Source organism: Chinchilla lanigera, unplaced genomic scaffold (genome assembly GCF_000276665.1).
Source record: "Chinchilla lanigera isolate Chin_1 unplaced genomic scaffold, ChiLan1.0 scaffold00021, whole genome shotgun sequence".
In the NCBI taxonomy this organism is placed as follows: domain Eukaryota; kingdom Metazoa; phylum Chordata; class Mammalia; order Rodentia; family Chinchillidae; genus Chinchilla; species Chinchilla lanigera.
The window spans coordinates 12,772,118-12,779,606 of NW_004955422.1; the positions used below are offsets into that span (position 1 = coordinate 12,772,118).

General features: G+C 43.3%; 1 pseudogene; it reads right to left on the reverse strand.

The window, feature by feature from the left end:
• Positions 1–212: 212 nt before the first annotated feature.
• LOC102021455 lies at positions 213–861 on the reverse strand (annotated as a pseudogene).
• Between the last annotated feature and the right edge of the window lie 6,628 nt (positions 862–7,489).

The window sequence follows — 7,489 nt, forward strand, 5'->3', positions numbered from 1 at the left end:
TATGCATATCTTATTTAAATAAATCCTCAGTAAGAAATGGAGAATTCACTGCCTTTACCTGGAAGGCTTTGTAGCAACTGTCAAATTTCTATGTGCAGCTCACCAACATTCCCTTATTGGAAATATCAGTATTTCTGTATCATAGTTCTCCAAAGGACTTGAAAGTTTCAGAATTCTGTATCTCCTTTGGCTTGCTTCTCTCTTGATTCCACCTAGGCTTTAACAATGGTTTGCTTCCTATCATCATCTCCATCTTCATAAATTTTCTTTAGAATATTCGTTAATCCCTCACTAGGATCTGTCTCAGCATTGTAGGATGGCTTTTCTTTTTCTTTGCACTCTTTTTCAACCTGAGTTAAGTACTCCCACTGAGTGTTTCCCGCTTTCTTTCTACACAAGGTAAGAACTATATCAGTCTTGATTTTTTTTGAACTGCCTTCCACCGAGATGGGTTTCAAGAGATTGTTCACAATCATGGAGTAACTCTTCCCATCTAGATTCTTTACCGAAAGATCCAATGACCTCTCTGTGAAATGCACCTGCACGTTCTCAGCAGGAACTTGGTGAACTCCAGTTAAGGTAATGTAGATTTTCACAAACTTATCTGACCAATCCCATCCGTAACTACTGATCTTCACTGCGTATCCTGTTGTGATGGGAGCAACCACAGCAGCCAGTTTTTCATCATCATAAAGTTCTGGATTCTTCTGTGATTTGTCTTGCATCTTACTCTTTATTCCTGTTTTAATCTCGGATTTTTCCGCTATTAGGGCATCACATACTCTCTTCCAAGTGGCCTTTTCTAGCAACGCCTTTACCTCTTCTAGATCATTCTGCAACTCCTCCAAAGCCGAAGCCATGGTCGGATGGAGTCGGGCCGAAGGCTCAGGCTGCAGGCATGCAGGAAAGGTCAGGAACCACCAGACCTTGTGCACTCCCCTCGACCATGGACCTCATCAGCTTGAGACCACGGCCTGCCTTTTGCAAGTGGCAAAATGATCTTTTATTTTTCCAGTTACCAGAAAGCATTTTTGACCATTTCTAGGAAACAAAATATCAAACTACAATTTACATTGTGGGCTGACATCATTCCTTCTATCTTTCCAAATGCAAAAGAATACAGGAGACGTGCCGGTCTTCTGACCGGCAACTCACTCCCTGCCTCGTAGGCCCCCGGACGGAGGGCCCCCGGCGCATGGGGAGCCACGGGCGGGGAGTGCCGGTCTTCTGGCTGGCTAGCTTCCTGCCTCATAGGCCCCCGGAGGGAGGGCCCCTGGCACAAGGGGAGCCACGTGGTGGCAAGCGCTGTTGCGCACTGGCCCTTAGGCCGGCCGCCACTGCTCAGTTGAGAACTATCATGACACAGAGAAACAATGACACAATTGGCCCACCATGCACTGGCTGCAGATGCCCACCCACGGACGTGTGTGAATCATTCAAACATGGAAAAACCCCTGGGAATATATGCCATACAAGGGGCCACTCTTGCTCCTGCCATTGAGAACCAGAAAGGTCTAGAGTCAGCAGAGGAGCAGCTTCTGAACTAGGACTTGGAGAACATGAGAATGCAGACTAAGCCCAAGGAGTCAGAGGTCCTGTGGACTGGGGTCATGAGAGCTGCTCAGAAGCTGTAAACCAGGAGGACCTTGCACAATACCTGCAGAGACTCCCTGGAAGCCATTCTTCCCCTGACAGTACAGGCTGTGGTGGAGCTCCGCAGAAGTCTGCAACAGGATTCCTTCTCCCTGTGCTGACAGCTGGGGAGAGGACACTAACTGGTTGTGGGGTCCCAAAGTGATGGGAAGCTGGAGAGAAAACGCTACAAAAAATGGCTTTCGCCCCAGACGGCTCACTTGATTTTTGACAACCCTTAGGCTGTAACTACTTGTTAGATCCTTCTTGTGTATCTCTGTCTTCCTGAGAAACCACTTTGAAGATACCACCATGCATTACAGCAGTCATTGATATTTTCCTACTAATCTATCCATAACTCTATAATGTTTGTATTGTTCCTATCCTATTTTATAAATGGATCCATGTTTATTATTATGTGTTTCCTACAACAACCATTGAGAATTATTGAATGATTATTCAATAGGCCACTCATGTATAGTTTTATTTATATTCTTTAGAAGTCACTTTGAAGATACCTAAGTATAGTACAACAACTATTGATAATCTCCTACCTCTTTTGTCTGTAACTCACTATTATTTGTCTATTTGTTTTCCTGAGAAACTATCTTGTAGATAACAATATGTAAAACAATAACCATTGATAATTTCCTACCACTTTGTCTGTAATTTGGTAAGCCCCCCCCCATTATTATGTTATCCTTCTTTTACTCTTTAAAATAAAAAAAATTTAAAAAAAAAGAATACGGGAGACAATTCATCAGAGTAACTTTCTTCAGAGAATGCTGATAACAGAAGCTGTTTTATATTTTCTGTTATATGGCTTTCAAATTAGATACCCAAGGAAAATTGTTTTAAATCTATCACACAATCTTCAAACTACCTGAGAAATCTTTCCAACAATGCCCATATTGTTTTGAGCTTAGACAACAGAAGTAAGGGGAAAAGATACCTTTGATTCTCATTCCGAATCTCAGAAGATTTATGGAAGGCAAAATTATCATTGTGCACAGATATGACTCAATAAAATTTCTCATTTATGAAACCTACTTGAGACTGCATTCTCAAACAAAGTTTTAAAGAAAACTCACCAAAATTGAATCTTAATTATAAGTCATCACGAGGCAGGATCAAGTGACATGAGACTTCCCTGGAGTTGCCTCAAAGGTTCATTCAATAAATATTAACTGGCCACTTATGTGAACAGCACGGTGCTATGTGTTTGGGTCTACGGTGGCCAGCAAAACAGAAATACCTCTGGCCCTCAGAGCTGCTTCTGACAGCGTCAAGGTAAGGCTGGTCCTTGAACATGACAGTGGCTGCCTGTGGGACCCTGCAGGATGCTGTCATCTCAAAGGGCTCAGAACAACTGAGAGAAGGACAAAAGCAGAACAGCAGCCTTGAACTGTTTCAATAGTTCTAGAAGAGACGGCTTTAACTTTTACCATGCTGTGCTTGTGAAGAGGAAAATTGTGCAAAAAAAATTATATATATATCCAAATGCAAAACCACTTTTCAAATATAAGAAGAAATAATTGGCCAGATCTTACCTAGAAAGTCATCAAAGAACAGCCTCATGTTATGCTCAGGCCTTTCAGATGTAGTTTTCCTACATGCTGCAATATTTTATTAGTCAAGGAAAAAGACTGGGGTTATATAACATTCACATCACCTACATCACCCCAAACATGACTTATTGCGGACAAGAGCCTATCCAGCATTTCCCAAAACTATTCTGAGAAAAACAGGCTACATGGGTGGAAAGACGGAAAGAAGGAAGGAAGCGGGGTGAAAAGCAGGTAGAGGGAATAACGCAAAACTATCTTTTCCTTAGAGATTCTTAATGAGCATTAGCACACGAAACACTAGAAACCTCAGGATAAATATTCTATATCTGTCTTAGTTACTTTTCTCATTGCTGAGACAAAATACCTGACACCCAAAGTTAAAGGAGGAAAGGTTTATTTTAGCTAGTTTGTAGAGGTTTCAGTTCATAGTCCACTGGTTCCAAGGCAGGGCGGCATGGCAGAGGGGCACAGGAGAGGAAAAACAGTCCACAGCAGGATAAGCAGGCAGGAGAGAGCCTGCCTTCCATCTCTCCCTTTATACACCATGCAGGACATGAATCTTTTGGTTGGTGCCACCCACACCCAGAGTGGGGCTTCTGTCTTCAGTAAATCCATTCAGCCATACCTAGAACTGTGCTAAACCAATTAATGGACTAATCCAATAGCACACACTCTTAATCTCAGTATCACACACCCATGATCCAGCCACATCCCACAAGGCCCTCCTATGAATATATGAGGCTTTGGGTGGACATCTAGATACAAGCAATAACAATATCAGGCATAGCTCCAGGTACTGGGGCTCAAATAGTGAACAACAACAACAACAAAAACCACAGTCCTTGTTCTCATGGTGTTCATCACATTCTAACAAGGGCTAAGGAGAAAAATAAAGCAAAATAAGGAAGGTCAGAGTGCAAGAAGGGCGTTGCTATTTTATATTAGGCAATCATCAGAGACTTCATTGTATTACATTTGGGCCAAGACAGGAAGGGAGAAAGCCCTGTGACTTTCTAGAGGAAGAACACTCCAAGCAGAGGGAACAGTGGGGACAAAGGAACTGTGGGGCAGTGTACTTGGCAGATCTGAGGCACAACAAAGACATCGCATAGCTGGATGTGCTATCGCATTCCCTCTGCAAAGGGAAGACTGATAGGAGGTGAGCTGGAAAAGGAAACCAGGGCCTAATCAAATAGTAGAGACTTTGGCTCAAATATGAGTAAAATGAGACCCAACTGAAGGCTTCAGAGCAAAGCTGTCACATACGCGACTCATATTTTAACACAATCTCTCTGGCTGCTGTGTAGCGCATAGAATAGGTCGGGGCGGGAAGGTGGATGGGAGAGCAGTTACTACTTCATAGTTCCAGCTGATGAATGATGGTGCTCAGGGGGGTGACTCCTGTGGAGGTCATGCACAAGTACTGATTAGAGCCTGGGTATATGAGGGAGGCCTAGCCAGGGGAAGCAGGAAGAAAAGAGAGAGGTCAAGGACGACTGCAGGACTTCTGCCTCAGTGGTGGGAGGGATAGAGAGGGCCACCCGGAGAAGTGGAGATACAGTCTGAAAGCTGGTCCTGGGGAAGTCTGTGTTTAGGATTCTTGAAGATGAGGAGGTGCCTATAAAGGACTTTGAAAGTACCAAGAGATAATGGCATCTGGAGGCCAGGTGAAGACAGCATCTCAGAGAGGAGGTGATCTTTCCTTAAAAGTTGCTAGAAGGACCCTGAACATTGGACAGGAACATTGGATTTGACCCAGTGAGAAGTGGTGGGCAAACATGATGAGACTGACCCTGTGGATCGGTAAGAGGGAAAGGCTGGCTAGAGCAAGTTAAGGAGAGAATGGGAAACTCACAAATAGAAGGACAAACAACCCAATTTTAATATGACCAAAGGAAATGAACAGCTATTGCTCCAAAGATATACAAATGGCCAATTAGCTATTAGAGAAATGCAAATCAAAACTTCAGTGAGATACCACTTCATACCCACTAGGTGGCCATAATAAAAAGAAAACACACAAACATAAACATTGGTGAGAATCCAAGGAAGTCAGATTCCTTGAATGTTGCTCGTGATGATGTAACATGGTGCTGCCCCTTGGTCCAACCTGTCAAACAGTTTGGCAATTCCTTAAAAAGCAAAACACTAGACAGACATGGTGGCACATGCCTGTAGTCCTAGCCACTTGGGGGGCTGAAGCAGGAAGATCACTTGAAACCAAAAGTTGAAGGCCAGACTGGACAATATAGCAAGACCCCATCTCAAAAAACAAAACAAAACAAAACAAAACAAAAAAAAAAAAAAGAAAGAAAGAAAGAAAAAGAAAAGAAAGGAAAAAGGTGAAACAAAGGATTATCATATGACCCAGGAATTTCACACCTAGAGATATTCCCCCAAGTATTGAAAGCAGATACTCAAACAAATAATCTGAACATGAATATCCACTGCAGCACTGTATATATACCACAACCAAAAGGTGGAAATAACTAAATGTCATCAAATGGATGAATGGATAAACAAAATGTCATGTATACATCAAACAGAATGTTACTAAGCCACAAAAAGGAATGACATTCTGATGCATATTACAACATGGATGAACCCTGAACACATGCTAAGTGAAATAAGATCATATATTGTATGAATATATTGCATATATATATGTGTGTACATATAAAATATGCAGACTAGGTAAATCCATGAAAACAAAAAGCAGAGGTATGATTGCCTGAGGCTGAGAGGGACAGGTAGGGAGAGTAGGAAGTGATCCTTAACAAGTATGGGAATTGCCTTTGGGATGAGGAAAGGGTTTTAGAACTAAGCAGAAGTGGACTGCATAGCACTGTGAATGGACTGAATGCCACTGTACTGTACTCTTTCCTGTTAGGTAGATTTCACCCCAACTAAGAAAAAAGAAAGACAACTGGGAGGAGAGGAGTTGGAGACCATCTGTAGAAACCTCTTTCAAGAAGCCTTGCTGAAAAGGCGACCAGAAAGGCAGGGCCCAGTGCAGGGGCTGTGCCATCTCCAGAGGGCTTTTCAAGGGTGGATGGTAACCCCACACACCTGTCCCAGGTGAGGAGAGGAGCTGAGGAAGAAGCATCGGCAGGAGGACCTGAGGACAGAAGAGGGCTGAGCTCTTGCATGAGAAGAACCAAAGGTGGCTGCCCCCTCCGGGGCGAGAAGGCGGGATTCAAGGAGCCAGGTCAAAGTGGCGGTGGGTGCTTACAGAATCCCTCTTTGGACTACTTGCCACCCTCATCTACATTTTTTACTGGTGCCTATGAGTTATGCAGATTAGTGAGTTTAACTCTGGCAGATGTGTAGACGCACATTACCTGCTTTAACTGCCTCCCTCCCATCACCTTCCCCGTCCCACCTTCCCTCCTACTTTCTCTATTTTTCTATGTTTGGGGGGACTTCAATGCATAGAATGTATTGTGATAAGATCCATGCCCCCGACTGCCTGCCCTTATTCCTTCTTTTCCTCTCCCTTCCTCCCTTCAGTCTAATCCTTCTACTTTCTTGTCATCTTTTTTAGATTCCACATATTAGGGAGAACATGTGCTATTTGTCTTCCTGAGTCTGGCTTATTTTGCTCAACATGACGATCTCCAGATTCATACACTTTCTACAAATGACAAAATTTCATTTTTCAATGGCTCAATAATATACCATTGTGTATACACACCACATGTTCTCTACCCAGTATTATGCATTTGGACTGGTTCCATAGCTTGGTTATGGTGTATCATGCCACAATCAAATGGGTGTGTAACTATCCCCGTGGAATGCTGACTCTGATGGACCATGTTCTTCTTCTTGGAGATGGGAGATTCTGGGAAGCGGGGAAAGTATGAAGCAGTCACTCCAGACAGTGAGCAGTTGGCTGGGATAAGGGAACTCAGCAGCACTGCCAGGGGGCACCAAGGGCTCCCTGAGTCCATGGTGATAAACTGATGATGTGTGGTTTTCTCTGGCAACACTCAGTTGCCTGAGTGAAGGGAGAGCTCTATTGAATGCATTTATCCCTAAGTTCCCTGAGACATATTTGACCATAGAAATCTATTAAGAGTCTGCATGTATTTGAATAGATAAAAGAGTACAGAAAGACACTGGAACCTTTCATTTCTCTTTTCCGTCTATGATAAAGTAAAGGTCAGGTGTGGAGGCTCCATAGGGAATCACAGGGTATCACAGGTTAATATTAGGCTGGTCGGGGTGCATCCATTAAGAGGAAAGGGAAGAGATTACACAGCGGTCAGAGTCTGAGCTGGGAGTCAAAT